Source organism: Phasianus colchicus, unplaced genomic scaffold (genome assembly GCF_987193195.1).
Source record: "Phasianus colchicus unplaced genomic scaffold, bPhaCol1.hap1.1 HAP1_SCAFFOLD_51, whole genome shotgun sequence".
Classification (NCBI taxonomy): domain Eukaryota; kingdom Metazoa; phylum Chordata; class Aves; order Galliformes; family Phasianidae; genus Phasianus; species Phasianus colchicus.
Genome location: NW_028325229.1, coordinates 41,836 through 56,250, shown reverse-complemented (window position 1 = coordinate 56,250; position 14,415 = coordinate 41,836). Strand labels below are relative to the sequence as shown.

General features: G+C 45.8%; 1 protein-coding gene across 14 annotated transcripts in view; it reads right to left on the bottom strand.

Annotated features, from left to right (window-relative positions):
* The window catches only part of LOC149911914 (RANBP2-like and GRIP domain-containing protein 8), a 58,714-nt gene that overhangs the window by 42,774 nt on the left and 1,525 nt on the right, over positions 1-14,415 (bottom strand). For 12 of the 14 annotated variants that reach the window (XM_090133078.1, XM_090133077.1, XM_090133071.1 and 9 more), the window contains exon 3: positions 5,394-5,517. The exons of 1 other annotated variant lie outside the window; for it this stretch is intronic. The gene's annotated coding sequence lies outside the window, so the exon portion shown is untranslated. Of the gene's footprint in view, positions 1-5,393; position 14,415 lie in introns of those variants that run through there. One more of the 14 variants, XM_090133080.1, reaches the window with a different exon arrangement.

The following is a 14,415-nucleotide window of genomic DNA, read 5'->3' as shown; positions in this document are numbered from 1 at the left end:
CTTCTCCAACATCTCACCCAAGGCATTCAACAAGCCCTTTTTTCCATCGGGGGAGACTTTCTCCTTGGGGCTGACCTTCCCCCCCCACGCCCCCTCCCCGTGCTGCCTGTCTCTCCCCTGGGCGCTATGTTCCACGCATTCCCACCCTGATGCTCTCACTCAGTGACACGTTTGTCACCCACACGCTCACCATGGGTCCTGAGGAGGGGTGGCGGGTGTCCAGTGAAAGCAACCCCAGTGACAGCTCTGGCCCCGAGCCCTAGAAGACACAGATCCTGGAAAACCACCCTCAGTGCTGCTTCATCTCATCACCTTGGCACTCCATTTGGGGGCTCTGAGGAAGCTAACTGCTTCCCCTGATGTTTCAAGCTGGTGCTACCCATGCCTGCTGATGATGCTTCACGCTCTGGCACAGCCACCTGTAAAGCTTAAATCTGCTCTGCACCCTCGCTTAAAGTCACATCTTTTGCAACCAGTTCCAGTACTCTCAGAAGTAGAAAACCAAAGGGACGTTCCAGTGGAACGGCACTAGCTCAAACACCTTCCCTCACTGCTGCTCCCAGGACCCCCAGCACTCCTTTTGCCCCGCCTGCACGCTTCTTTCTCTGTCCGTGCGCTCCTGGCAACAGAAATTCCACCAACAGCCCTCAACAAAACTGCTCTCTTCCAAACACTCAGGGCATCTAACGAGCCCACGCGGCGGCTGCCAGAAGAGCAGCTTCTGGGAGAGACGGGGACAGTGAAGGCAGTAAAGAAGAAAAGGGAAAAAAAAAGAGTCATTAAACAGCAACAAAACCTGAGAACATCATCCCCTCAGTTGGCTAGAGACTGCTCTGCAAGCACACACCTGCCTGCCACTGCTAACCAAGCAACCACCTCCCGGCCTTCGCTTCACAAGCAATCACCTGCCTGCCTGCCACTGCTTTGCAAGAACCCATCTGCCTGCCTTTGCTTCACAGCCATGCACCTGCCTGCCTTTTCGAAGCAAGCATGCATCCATCTACCTGCTGTTCCATCATACGCACCTGCCTGCCTTTGCTATGCAAGCATGCACCTGCGTGCCTTTCCTAAGCAAGCAAGCACACCCATACCTGCCTTTGCCTCACAAGCACCTGCCCGCCTTCGCTTTCGATGCGTGCACATGCTTCCCTTTGCTCTGCAAGCACACACCAGCCTTTGCTTTGCACACACCTGCCTGCCTTTGCTTCTCAAGCACCTTCCATTCCAGGGCCTACAAAGACGTCTGTTCTCTCTTCATTACCAATGCCTCTGAGCACGCTGAAAAGCAGGAGGAAGAGGCCATGATAGAAAGTCAGAGAGATTCCTGGAGCACAAGGGACCGTTTCACAGGAACAAGCTTCCCGCCGTCTACGGCGTCTACAATGTTCCACTCCTGTCAGCCAAGTCAGGGATGCCCCACACACATAAGTCACTTTCATTGTTAACGCTCTCTCATTGCTAACTAACATCGTTAACTAGCAATAGGACTGGAGGGAATGGCCTCAATTTGTGCCAGGGCAGACTGAGGCTGGATAGTGCATTTCCAAAAGTATGGCAGAGGTGCAGTGGAGGCAGCCCCGGGTGACTCTCACCCGCCTCGCACTGCCCCCCGGATGCATCTCCTGCCGGGTGGCGGCCAAACACCAGGGGGATGGCACTGAGACAGCCAAGCGCCCCGTGCCTCCTTTGCCGCAAACTGGACGGCTCCTGGAAGAGGCGCAGCAGGAACAGCCCCGCGTGGTTCTCACGCGCCTCGCACTGCCACCCAGATGCATCTCCTGCCGGCTGGCAGACAAGCACCACGGGGACAGCACCGAGCCACCCAGGTGAACAACGCCCGCCTGCACCACCACCAAACGCAAGAGCACCAGGCACAAGCAGCACGCTGGCAGCATCCCAGCCGCAAAGAGGAAGCTGCCGCGCTGCCAGGATGTTCCAGGCCACAAACATCGGCGCTAGGCAAAGCTGGCTGTGGCAGCACGGCGGCCAGCAGGAGCACTCAGGCCAGTTTCAAGACAGCATTAAAGGAGAGGAGAACTTCTGTTGGTGACTGGTTTCAGCAAAATAGAAAAATTGCACTTTGTTTTAGGGAAGCAGCCTAGGCGTCGATTCAATCTTTTTAAGAAAGTGGGAAATGGAAAGCTTGTGTGGGTGAGAACCAACATTTTGAATGAAAGGATGTGTTTGATGTAGGAGAGAGGAGAAGGCACTGCAGATCTGAGTCGGCTGAAACGGGACAACGTGTAGAAGTGGAATGGCAAACGTATGGGACTACGATCGAAGAGATGAAGAGATGGGACTACGATCTAAGAGATGAAGAGATGAAGCTTGTGCTCCTCAAGTACTGCTTTGTTTCTGACAGCAGCTGATGCAAGTGGCCTTCCCCTGATGCTCAGCCATGTGGAAGGGCAGGGGAGGAAGACAAAACTTTAGAAGGCACCAACAAGAGGTACAGATACACAACAGCCACCTGGACTTGATGCACTGTCTTTCTACCTAGGTTTTCTTTTTGTTCCTTCCTGGGACACATCTCCCAACTTTCTCCTAAGCCCTAGCTGTACAAAAATGCAAGCAATCAGACGAAGAGATGGAAAAAGCAGGGGAGTTACCTTCCAAGAAAAGAGAGGAGGGTGAGCACAGGCAGCTTGAGACAGCATCTCAGGAAAGTAGTGCTTTTCCTGAGGACTGCCCTGTGTCCCAGTTCTCCTCGCAATTTGTGCATGAAGCCCTCAGAAGGAAAACCCAGCCTCCTCCTCCCAGTAAGGGCATTGACCAAGCAGCCCCCTGGGCTCTGCCTGAAAGGAAGAAAAAGAAAAAAGGAAAAGAAAAAATAAGCAAAAAAAGCATTGCAAAGCAACAGAGAAAGAAGTATGAAAGAAAGAAAAAAATATTAAATAGCAAAAGGAAAAGCAAAGAAAAACCAATTGGAAAGAACAAAGAAAAAGAAAACTCTCTGGAAAGAAGAAAATAATGCCTTCAGGCATCTACCCTCTAGCCAGAAACTTCCTACGTCCAAAGGGCTTCTGCAGTGGGACCATGTGCAGGACAGCAGGCTTAACTCCTTAGGGCGCAAGGCCAAAAAAGCTTGGAGGCTGCAACTCCAGGCCCGCCACAGGATGTCACAGCAGCCATCACCCGGGCTCCCGCAACCTGTGTGCTGTCACAGTGCGTTTCCATGATGACGACGGGCCCCGCAGCCGCTCACCAGCCCTGCGCCTCACAGCAGCCCTGGAAGCAGACAAACTCAGCCTCATCCCGCTCTGGATTATGCTGAAGTGCTACTATTCAGCATTACTGCTAATTGTGAAGGGTTACCCTTCGGCATTAGGTTTTAGGATCGCTATTTTGGATTACGTTTAAAGGTGAAATGTTACCAATTTCTTTTAGTGCTAAGGTTTAAGGAAAACCCTTTAGGTTAAAGGTGACTGTTTTGGGCTAGAGTTTAGGATGAAGAGGTACCATATTAGATTAGGATGAAAGGCTTCCCTTTTGTAGTAAGAGTTAACGGTTCCGATATTGGATTAGAGTAAAGGATTCCCACATGGGGGTATGCTTAAGGGCTACCCTCTTGTGTTAGTATTAAGGGTTACCCTTTTTTGATTAGGGTCAAGGCTTTCCCAGTTGCATTAACAGTAAACGGTTATGTGCTCCCCATTTGGTGAAGGTTACATATTACCTGTTTGCTTTAGAGTGAAGATTTCAGGTTTATGCATTTGAGTTAGTGATATGAGTTACACAACAGAGTAAGTGGTAGGCATAAGAGGGGACAGTTAACTTGCTCGTTACGGGTTACATTTTCCTAGCAGGCTTAAAGAAAACCCATTAAGCACGAGGGCAAACTGTTAACAATATTAGACATGATTACACGTTAAACCTCTCCTCTTTAGGTTCGGGGTTAAAAGCTTCACATAGGGGATAGTGTTAAGACCAAAGGGCTCAACATTTGGTTTAGAGGCAAGCCGTCCTCTTGGGAAAAAGGAAAAAAAACCAAAGGGAATACGCTTAGGACAGAAAAAGTTTTTCAAAGAACAGAAACAGAGGGGGAATGAAAATCAACAAAACTGAAAAGAAACCAATGCACTGCAATGCAGAAGAAGCAGGACACCAAGGCAGAAACAACAGAAAAACAACCAGGAAAACAAACAGAGCAAACCAACATCAACCCATCCAGAAGCAGCAGCAGCAACACAAAAAAGCAAAGGAAATGAATACACGGTCATGGCAAAGCAGAGATGACGACTGAGCCTGCAGGAGGCCAAAATCTTCCCATCCGTGCCTGGGAGGAGGAAGGGGTAGCTGCTGGGCATGCTGCTACCTCCACCAGAGATGAGCCTTCAGGGTCGCCAGCCCAGAAGGAGTCTGCGGCTGCCGGGTAGAACAAAGCATCTCTCTGCAGGAAGGCAAAACTCTTGCTTTACTTAGTGGTAAAATAGTAGAAATGCAATAATACAACTATCTTTTAGTCTAACTGTAAATCCCAGGGTTTTCGACCTGAATCAACATGCATGGAGAACAGTCCCATGAAAGAACAAACAGAAACCTGAACAGAAAAGCCCTGCATCCAATCCACATGCCTGTTGTGTATCTCTATCTCTCACTTGGTTCATGTTTCAGACTCTGTTTTCTTCCCCTGCATTTCAGCAATTCTGTTCGTCAGTGGAAGGGCACTTGTATCATACTCATACTTTAAGAAAGTAGTATATTATGAGCAGCTCTTTGGAGATGCTTAGTTCAGACAACCATGATCTTATTGGAAACAGGCACCTAAGGTTTGCAAAGAGAAACACGTCTCCAGTACATGCCAGGGACAGGATTATCATAGTGCTGAAACATTATTTCAGATGATCCTTTATCAGTAAAGGATAGAATTTGGGGGCATATTCACAAAGTCTGCACAAGCTGAAGCTAATTAACATATTCTGCTTTCTCATCATTCAGTTGGAGAAGACAGGCACATTCAAACATCAGTCTGTAGGAGTTGAACTAATACACAGTGCAAAACACTTGGATTCTTCAGAGGGAAACGTTGTCTTCAGCTGCCTCAGTTAAATCTATTCAAAATTATCTTGCAAAATTATCTTCTTAGTTCCTTACCACTCTTTCCTTCCCCACACTTCAAAACTACAAGCAGCTAGAACAACGTTCTCTGTAGAAATCCAGGACAGAAGAGTCCTGGTGGATCAGTATCAAGCCCATCTCACAGGAGGCCAACGCCCACTATTTCCTGTCTCATCAACACAGATCTTTGGCAGCATTCAATTGTCTTCCCTGTCATCAAAACCGGGATCATTTCAAAGCAAGTGAATCCAGCCTGTAAAAGCACATTTAGCCTCCTACAGCAATGCAGTGGTTTTGGGGATTGAGTTTGAGAACACATCTTTAGGCAAACACACCAATTTCCATGTGTCTGAATGTGCAGCCACCCCGACGCAGTGATCCTCCTTCCACAGCTGCAGACCCTTTCATTCCACACAGTGGAAGAATGTCTTCACAGGGGCAGAACAAACAGCTGTCTCCCTGCAACAAGAAGGAAACAAAAAAGACAAATAAAGGAGCACAGCCCCATGTCCAAGACTGTGTAAACTCCACGTATTCCAGTGACCAAAAGTAATCTGCAATATCAGCCTTCACCCTGGCATCACAGGCCCTTGTTGGCCTATGACAGCAGTCTTGGTACATGATACCTGTGAGTGGGTAACACAACAATAGAGGTGAAGCCTGAGCCAGCAGTTTTCCTTACTGTCTCACTTATCTGCCTGAAAAACAGATAACCTCATTGCACCTACTGCAAAAAGACATTTAGACACAAACTTCCATTCACTTTGACTGTGTTTGCAAGGATCTTATGAAGGAAAAAAATGGTTTCTTCTACAGTTAGCCAGAATAGGGGCTTCTTTGAAAGAGCAACAGTGTGCAGACACTACCCCTGGCATCCTTCTGCTGTGCTTATGTAGCACCTGGAGCAAGCAGGTACTGTACAGCTTGTGAGAAAACATGTCAGTAGGAGCAGTACACTCATAATGCAGCAACAAAGACCGGAGCACTGTGAGACAGGTAGCAGAGTGCTTTTGTTAGTGGTCAATGTTAACCCCATCCAGTCAGTGCTGAGCAGAATGGGGACAAAGGGTAGACTCCACAAACTGAAGATAATGTTTCCTCCTGGCTCGGCTATAATCATTTCTTTGGGCTTTTTTTTTTTTTTTCCTGTTCCTTGGTTTTGGTAAGATGCTAATAATTTATGCAAACTCCCCCATACACTACCAATCTCCATCCGAGGATGATATAAAGACTGTGATAAGCCCTTCTTCTAGACATACAATTTTAGAAACAAAATCTGTTAGAGATTTTGTGATGCAGATAGATATGGGCAATAAAAGCAGAGGCAGAGAAAAAAAGAGCTGGCTTGCATGGCAGCAGGTAAACAATGTACCCAGGAAAAACACTTGTCTGTAACACTCACACCTGTATCTCATCCCACATAAAACCCAGAACATTACAACTTTAAAAGTCTAATTCATCTATACTGTGTTGAGCCTCTAAGCTGTCTTTGCTTCTCTGCTTCTGTAATCTAAGCTCACTTTGTCTTTCTACTCAACAGGCAAACCTCATCATAAGAAGACAATATGCAAACTATGGGTGGAGTACGTATGTAGCCAAATTATTAAAAGAATTTTTTACTATGAGACAACAAACATATGTGAGGCAATGTTGTCTGAACTGAAAACACAGTGACTTTAACATACATACCAAAACACTAGAAATCAAGTTTTACCATATTTGAGAATTTCTGGTTATGTAGGTTATGTAGGAATTAACTTAAGCTGCGTAGGAAAATCTGGGATGCCACATGAACCAGCCAGACCTCCAACCCCATCCCCTTTGCATTACGCACAGGAAAAGGAAAAGGTTACCACTTATTTCACTTAAAGAAAAGCAAGAAAATCCTCAATTACTGAAAATCACCACGCTTGATCTTACAAATCAGGATGTAACATAGTAACTCTTCTCTCCAGCAACCAAAAAAGATAAATAGCAGAGGAATAATTGATTCAGAGGTCTGGAAGAGAAATACTGACATACTAAGAGCATGAAACAAATCCAGTCTAGTTCAGACATAGCTGAAAGCTGTTGTCAGCCAAAGCCTCAGCAGTTACCAACATGTAAACAAAGCTATGTTTAATGTGTTAATTTTTTAACTTGAACACAATGCCTGGCATTAAAAAAAAAAAAATAATCATAAGTTGTTCTTGTTTGAATCAAAAAATGGGAGAAAATCACTCGGAAGCAGAACATTCACGACTTCTAAAATCACTGCCTTATGAAGGTAAGTACAAAAGCCTATCTGCTAACCAGCAACCGGCCCAGCAAAAACTACTGAAATTATCCATCAACAATGAAGAGGCAACAATACAAGGAAAAGTACATCAGCTGAATTATTCACGCTTTAGAATACCAAAAGGTTAGATCTGAACTACCTGAGCCCCCAGGGTCAGCCTTTCTCAAGCTACACGATCATCTACTGCAGCTGGGACTTATTCTCTGTGTTCCTAAGCCTACTTCTTCAGTAGATTGGAAAGACTGGTTGTATCAGCTATAAAATACCAAGAGTTCAGGGTTCTGTGTTACATGGAGTGAAACTTCATCTTAGCAAAGACGATTCTATTTTTGAAACAACCCACTGTTTCCTGTGGATAGTAAAAATAAAATGAAATCCAACAACAGCTTGTACTCTTAGCCTGTACTCTCAAATGTAGTGACAGAGTGCTCTAGAGTGGAGGTAAGAATGACATGAGTCCTACAGCAGTTAAAAACATTTTAAAGATAACAACATTCCTCTGAGGCAGTAACAGCAAGTGCAGTACGCTCTCCCCCCACGCCCCTGCTCACACAAGTAACCTGCTGCTGGTTGTGGTCCTGCTTGGCAGGAAGCTGCCCTACACCCACCCCAAGCAGCCTCACCAGCACAGGGCAGCCTAAGCCCAGCACCAGGCAGGGCACCCTGCATGGCATCTGCCAGGCTGTGGCTGGCTCAGCTCCCATCCCGCTGTGCCTGCAGTCCCGCTAACCCCATGCTACAGCAGGTGCTGTGTCATCACAAGACAGAGTGGCGACAGAGGCATATTCTCTATGGGTTCTGCCCTATAAATGCCATCACACAACCTGGCACTCTGAAGTTTACATGGATTAACACCTTGTGAGCCCCTCTCTTCAAGGAGCTAATTCTACAAGTCTGAATCCCACAAAGGCTGTGGGGCGATGACAATTGGCACTGTGGCAGATACCCTATCCTAAGCAAGATTGTGCTCCTAAGACACTCAAATTAGTGTGGCAGAACCCTACCTTATTTTCAGTTTAATCTCTGTATCAATCTAACGTGGATCAAAATAACAGATTCAGCACCTGCAATGAGTCTAGATTGAGCAAAGCTTTCAACAGAGGGAGCAAAGAAATCAAGACAAGATGATGCAATGTGATGGAGTCAAAGCAGCTGGCCAACCAAACACAATGTGCACGCATTTCCAAGCTGAGTGTGTACCTGGAGTTGGGATTGTATCATTCACTACCAAAAGAATTCCTGAGTACCCTCATAAAGAAAGCTATATGCTAACATTACTGGAGTCAGTTTTCATAAGTTAGTCCTCTTTAAAATTCCTAGATGCTTGTTTGCTTAATATGCACCATTTACTTCTCCGAAGTTGCATTTCCTTTTGTCTTTCCATTTGAAGGGCTTTGAAAAACTCTTTGAAATAGAAATTCCATGATTACTGTAATACACTTGGGTAGGTATTTGGACTTTCATCCAAAGACATTCAGTGCATTTTACTAAAATAAAGAATACTCAAAAACTTACTCCAACAAATTCCCATTGATTTTTATACCACTGGTTTTGGATGTTACAAGCAGGAGGTAGCAAAACACAGCTATTCAGCAATCCCAGCAAGTCAGATGGGCTCTAGGGAGACAAGAAGGGCAATAAGGTGACAAAATTGAAGGGATAGGCTACTTGGGGAGATTACAAAGAAGTTGCTAAGGTATGCAGGGAGGAAGTTAGGACGGCAAAAGTCCAACTTGAACTCAGACTGGCCACCGCAGTAAGAGAGTAAAAAATCCTCTTATAAATATATCAATGGTAAGAGAAGGACCAAGGAGAATTTCCATCCTTTACTTGATGCAGCGGGGAGTGCAACCACTGAGGATAAGCAGAAGGCTGAGGTCCTCAATGCCTTCTTTACATCTGCCTTTAAAAGGCAGATCAGTTATCATCAGGGCACTTTGTGCCCCGATCCCGAAGTCTGGGATGCTACGCAGAATACACCCCTGGTGATTCAGGTGGAGACAGAGAGCTCCTCCTCCATCTGGACTGTCACAAGCCCAAGGGACCGGGCTGAAAGGCAGGTCATACTTGTCAAACCTCATCTCCTTCTATGACTGGGTGATCAGCCTGGTAGATGAGGGAAGGGCTATTTATTGATGTAGTCTGCCTAGACTTCAGCAAAGCCTTTTCCATGGTCTCCCACAGTATTCTCCTGGGGAAACTGGCTGCCCATGGCCTGGACAGGTATAACCTTCTTTGGCTAAGGAACTGCTAGAAGGCTGCACCCAACAGGTAGTGGTTAATGGAGCTAAGTCCAGCTGGCAACCCCAGGGGTCGGTACTGGGGCCCATCTTGTTTGATATCTTTACTGACGACCTAGATGAAGGTATTGAGTGTACTCTCAGTATGTTTGCAGATGACTCCAAGTTGGGAGGTGGTGCTGACCTGCCTGAAGGCAGAGAGGCACTTCACAGGGATCTAGATAAGCTGGATCGCTGGGCTGAGGTTCAACAAGGCCAAGTGCCAGGTCCTGCACTTTGGCCACAACAACCCCATGCAGTGCTATAGGCTTGGGGATGAGTGGCTGGATGACTGCAAGGAGGAAAGGGACCTGGGGGTGTTGGTTGATGCTTGGCTGAACATGAGCCAACAGTGTGCCCAGGTGGCCAAGAGGGACAATGGCATCCTGGCCTGCATCAGAAATAGTGTGGCCAGCAGTAGCAGGGAGGGAATCATCCCCCTGTACTCAGCTCTGGCCACACCTCAAGTACTGTGTCCAGTTTTGGGCTCTTCACTACAAAAAAGGCACTGAGGCCCCAATGTCCAAAGAAGGGCAACAGAACTGATGAGGGGTCTGAAGCACAAATCTTATGAGGAGTGGCTCAGGGAGCTGGGATTGTTTAGTCCGGAGAAGAGGCGGCTCAGAGGAGACCTTACTGCACTCTACAATTTCCTGAAGGGAGGTTGTGATGATGAGGAGGGGTTTGGCCTCTTCTCCCAGGTAACAAACAGGACCCAAGGAAACAGCCATAAGTTGTACCGGAGGAGGTTTAGGTTAGACCGCTCTGAGGTTTTTCTCTCAGAGTGGTCAGGCACTGGAATGGCTGCCCAAGGAGGTGGTAGAGTCGCCGTCCCTGGCAGTGTTCAAGGGGCATCTGCATGAGGAGCTACAAGATGAGATTTAGTGCTTGTGGTGGCAATGGTGATGGGAGGATGGTTGGACTAGATGATCTTGTAGGTCGTTTCCAATCTTGCGATACTATGATTCTATGAAATATCAATGCAAACAGTAATAAATTCCTTCCTTCTTCACAGATCTTAACAACTTGGTTTCCACTTCCTCTCAATACTCTCTCTTCATCCAGAGGCCAGCAAGTCCTCTTGGATGCTGTCAACGGTTTATGGGCTGGTTCAGCCTGGTTCTGTGACTAGTGGGGTGGAGGGATCCACAGATCTGCACCTTTGGAAAAGGGAAACAGGGGACCCAAAATAATTGAAAACAGCAGCAACGATCTCAGGAGAAACAAACTAATTTACTAAATACAGTATCAGCAAAATATAATGAGAGAGAGGGAGTGTGTGTGAAAGGTGGATTGGTCTCACCACAACGCTGAGGTGAGAAGTGCAGTCCAGTTGAGCTGACGAAGAAAAGCAGACAGAAGAGCAGACAGAGAAGTGCAGGCAAAGAAGAGAACATCAAGTGACCTTGCCGGGAGTTACATCTCCTTACTGACCGCAAAGCCCCCTGGGGAATGCAGTTGTTGTTCTCCTCCAGACAGGCACCCGGAACTTGAGCATCCACAGTCAAACCTCCAGTGCATTACATGATGTTATGATGTGGAATACTGATAACCAAAAATCATAAAACCATGACAGATGCTTTCAACTGCTCAGCAAAATTAAAAAAAAAAAAATCAGAGAAACTGTTCTCTACTCTGGGAGCGTTCCAAAGCTTTCTGACCCAGAGTAAAACTAGGAAAAAAAAATGTGAGGTACCCAATTGTTAGAACTACCTTTTTTTTTTTTTTTTTTATGTGCACATTACATATTTTCACATTTATCAAGATTTCTTGGAGATCCTAGAGAAAAAAAACAAAGGACGTTCTTCCTCCTTTCTCCTATCACTTCACTACTACTTTGTGCTCCTCCATGACTGTGACACTACTAGCATATTCATTATTGCTTCTATTTATAAAATAAGAAACATATATATTTTTTCCATGCAATTCCTTTGGAAATTAGTAAAGGACAAACCTCAAGCTTTTGAGAGGTCTGAACTGGTCATGAAAAGCATCCAGAAGCTCAGAGGCTTATCCAAAGCTAATCTGAAAATTTCCAAATGTCTTTGCTCTAGAGAGAGGCACAGAAACCCGTTGGATCAGGACTCCCATCACTAACTGGGCTCACCTCTCTCACTCTGCTCCCTCACCAAACATCCAGGACTGGTTTTTACCATGTCCTTGCTGAAGAGCACACAAGATACGCAAGCACACCGTTCTCCCTAGGAAAAACATGGCTCCTAGGCATCTACACTGCAAACCTATAAAGAGATGTTTAAATCTTATAGGAATCAGAACAACTTAAAACGTATGCCTGAGGCCTCTGTTTAGCAGTAACGGCTTGCTGAATTTGGGCTCACAATATGATTCCAACTTGTCACCTTCCTGCTTTCCAACTGCCTTCACTGTGCTTTGAAGCTAAGATCCAATGCCTTAATGCCCTTATGTAACAGCATCTACTTCATAAAACACAGAGGAAGGAGCGTCTCAGTAACATACATCACACACCAGCCAGGCTGGTAAAGATAGGTAACTCTTCTGTGACAGCTTCATCGAAACCTTATTGTATTAGCCTTGGTATCACCCGGAACTCATTCCATTCACTGCTTTGAGGGGTCAGAGCCTAAACTCTACTAAAAGACCACATATCATCATGAAATCAGGTACACCTGATACAACCACACCACTAAGGCTCCTTTGCTAAACTTCAGTGGTTCCCAATGCTTGCTTAAAAAAATAAAATCCAGCGAGAATATCAAGCGCCAACACTTTCCTCAGTATCCCAACATCCCTGCCTTGTCCATCTCTGGCCAGCAGGACTAAATTCAAAGCAGCGCAAACCACAATTCCACACAGGTAGCCTGAAGCTATGTTTAATCTTGCAGATCAGAGCTCAATAAACATTGGCTTGGCACAAGTCACTCACACAGAACAGTGGCTCTGCTATCACCAGTACATGCTATACATCAAGAAGGAATGTGCTGAGGAAAATGAACACAGCAGCATACAACATAGAGATCCTCATGACTGTCAGCACTGAAAGCAAAGCAGGCTGAAGAAAAAACCTCAGGTAAATCCATAGAGGACAGCAAAGCAAGGAGGATGAAGGACATGGACTGATCCTGAACCAAACACATTAGACAACAAGAGCCTTGAGAGGACTAGTTGGTTACACAGATAAACAATACGCACACCTGAAATGGTGATTTCTTCTGAAGACTCTAGGGTGTTCCTCATCAAGAAAAAAGATAATACATTAAAAAAAAATCAGGATGGATATAATTTGAAAATTCTTTTCAACTGACCTGGCATCCCAGGACAAACTGAAGACTAGACAGGACACCAGTGCAGAGAAAGAGAACTAACAGCATAGGGGGGTGCCACAGAGAAACTGGAAAGTGACCAAATCTTTGCTCAGATAGAAACTGCTGTGTAAGGCAGAAAGCTGATGGTGATACCTTCTGCCAATGAGGAGCACAGTGGGAGGATGAGGATGGATGATATCTGCAGCACAGACATTCACAACGTGGCATAGCCTAACACAGAGCTACAATTCCAAAGTGATTATAAGGTTTTATTTAACAATGCTGTTGTGTGGGACGATTCAACTGCTTCAAGCTCAAACAAGCTGCAAGTGACTGATTAATCAATAAATTTCAGCAACCTCAAAACCTGATTGTCTTGGGAAAAATAAACAGAACACACCATCTCAAATAACATATAATCAATCTAGAGAATTTAATCCAGCAGGCAGTCCTGTGACCAAATTTTGTGCTGGCAGCAAACTCTTCTTATGACCATTAGGAACATTCCCAGTTACAGAGCTACCACAACTTGGGCAGAAAATATACAGACCCACCTGGGAGGATAGAAAATAAAGAAGCAATTTACCCTCCCCTTATCCAACTCCTCTCTCACATTTAGAAGTGAAACTACAACTTTAAATGCCAGGAAAAAATGAGGGAAAAAAAAAAATCATCTGGTATTTTCCAGGCAAACACCAAGATCATAGAATCACAGAATGTCCCAAGTTGTACGGCATCCACAAGGATCATCAAGTCCAACCTCGTGCTCCAGGAAGGACCACCCAAACACAAACGGTCTTTAAGCTGCAGCAGCTCAGGACCAGGCCCACAGCCCTGGGGAGCCTGCTCCACAACCACTGGTATCAGATGCAGCAAGCACAGGGAGCAGGCAGGTAGGCACAGCAAAGCAGCAAGCAAAGACCAATCTCTGAGAGGGGGCCTGCTTACAGAAGTAAACCTGGGGCCTACCTACAGAAAGCCCACACCTTTCACTTCCAATAAAGCTCCACCATTTTGACAGCCAAAACAGAAACCAGCATTTCACTTCTCATGAGTCTTCCCTGAACTCCCAAATAAATGGTTACTTGAGATGCCCTATTGCACTGCAACTGCTCATAATTAACAATCAAAATTATATCTTTCATGACATAAGAAGCTCAATTCTGCTTGATGGTAATGACAGTCTTTTCAACTGGCCTGGCATCCTGGGGCAAACTGACAATTAGACAGGATACCAACATAGAAAAAGAGAACTAACGGCATAAGGGGGCGCTACAGAGGAACTGGAAAGTGACCAAACCTCTGCTCAGGTAGAAACTGCTGAGTGAGGTAGAAAGCTGATGTGTCCTTTCATGTTCACAGCTTCTGCATAAGCTGTAATGATTCAGCATATTTAGCTTTCTTATCATTCAGTTGGAGAGGGCAGATGCTCTCACACATCAACCAGCAAGCACTTGGAGGAGCCAGCCCTCTCGTTTTTTTCAGTGACAGACATCACTACTGCTGGCTCTGACAC